The sequence below is a fragment of the Chlorocebus sabaeus genome, chromosome 7 (genome assembly GCF_047675955.1).
Source record: "Chlorocebus sabaeus isolate Y175 chromosome 7, mChlSab1.0.hap1, whole genome shotgun sequence".
In the NCBI taxonomy this organism is placed as follows: Eukaryota; Metazoa; Chordata; class Mammalia; order Primates; family Cercopithecidae; genus Chlorocebus; species Chlorocebus sabaeus.
The window spans coordinates 114116294-114118439 of record NC_132910.1 but is presented as its reverse complement, the minus strand read 5'-3'; positions in this window follow the sequence as shown (position 1 = coordinate 114118439).

Sequence of the window (2146 nt, the reverse complement as noted above, 5' to 3'; positions counted from 1 at the left end):
TGAGGAGTCTCTTTCCGTTTCATTTTTTCTCATCCCATAACTTCCCTCCCATGATGTTCCCAAAGCATCCTGTATCTGCTTGCTAATGAAACGTAACCACTGATGTGATATAACCATCAATGGCTGTGGTATAGCCATCGATGGTTATAACCATTGATGTAGTATAGCCATTAATGGCTTAGTCTCCCTCTCTTGCTAGATCGTAAGCTTCTTTAAGGCAAGAATTGTTTAACATGACTGTCCCCAGTGCATGTAGCACAGTGCAAAGACTTAGAAGCATTTTCAAAACATATTTCCAAAACAAATGATTAATGACCAAATTTCCTTCCTTTCCTTCCTTCTTGTTGATAATCATATTGAACTCACGTCCTGCAGTGTTCTTGGATCCTTCCTCCTAAGTTAATCTTTACCAAGAAGATGTTTTCTCTTTTATCGTATTATTTTCATTTCTAAACTGAGCAAAAGGGCATTTTAGATTTTAGAAATTTGCATTATCAGTCCTGTAACTCAAACAAATATCACACTTTTTGCATTGAATAGTAATATGAAATCAAATTATAGCCTAAGAATGTCCTTTAGTTAACCAAATTAAAAAAAAAAAATTCGGCTGGGCACAGTGGCTCACACCTGTAATCCCAGTACTTTGGGAGGCTGAGACGGGTGGATCAAGAAGTCAGGAGTTCAAGACCACCCTGTCCAATAAAGTGAAAACATGTCTCTACTAAAAATATAAAATTTGGCCGGGTGTAGTGGCGTATGCCTGTAGTCCCAGCTACTAGGGAGGCTGAGGCAGGAGAATCGCTTGAATCCAGGAGGCAGAGGTTGCAGTGAGCTGAGATCATGCCACTACACTCCAGCTTGGGCAACAGAGTGAGACTCCATCTCAAAAAAATAAAATTATAAAATTACCTTTTAATACTTATTAGAAAATATAATTTTTCCTTACCCAAGCCTGAATTTTTGAACAACTTGATGATTTTTCTGCTTTTGGGGACAAATGGGAATTTATTTCTTTCTCTGTCTAGGTAATATGGAAACAAGTTGTTACTTGGGAAAAATCTTAATAAGTAAGTGCTTCTTTGTCATACATTTGCTGAAAAGGCCATTTCTAGAATTCTCAGTCAGCTGTGTATGCTGCTGACTCCTTGAGTTCACATAAATAATGAACCAAACATCAAATTCTTCTTTTATCCAAATATATTGATGAGCTACTAGTAAAGTCAAGGGTCAGCAACAGATGCATTGCAGTTCAAGAAGAAAAAAAAGGCCATATTAAACATGAACTATGGAACGAACCACTAGGTTTTCTTAAACCCAAGAACAAAAAAAAATTGTTAGTAGAAGAGTATAATTATAATATGGCTTATATAAATTTTAAGTAAACTGATAATAGCTAGAATATTTAAACTAGTATGTGCCAAGTACTGTGTCAGGTACTTAAGTACCTGTGAGGACTAATGTTATTGCCACTTCACATAAGAAGAGACTGAAGCTCCAGTTGAAATATCTGTATGAGACACACATTGAATAATAGGTAGAGCAAGAATCAAACCCAGGTCTGTCCAGTGCTACTAAACTAATGACTGAACTATACCTGCAACAGTTTAGAAAATAATTTTCTTCTCTCTTTACAAGTTACAATCTTGGGCGTAACACTGCCATCTACCTTCTTTCTGATTTTAGCTGCAGAAGGAATGGAGTGAAGTAGAAGAGTTGAGAGAAAATGGTCATTTTGATTATATGTACCCATTATCTCCCTTTCTGAATTAAACAATTCTGCTTAAAAATAGAATTTCGTTATTCACATTAATTTTATTTCTGTACTGTTAACTTTATTCTCTTATTTCATTTTACATATTCCAAGAAAATGTAAGTACATATTATACTGAAATTTATCCCACAAATTCTCAAGGAAATATAAATACATACTGTAATTTCAAATGTTGACAGTCAAATAGAGACTTTGACGATTTAAATATCTACACAATAAGAGTGGTGGAAAGAGGCAGTTTAAGCTGGGGCTTCAGGAATGTCTGGCCTTGTGTTGTTACTGCAATTCAGAGTTTATGGGCACTGCTAAGTGTTTGATCACACCAGGGTTGCTTTCCTCAGCAATCAAGGATTGTGCTGGAATTAAGGTAGTTTC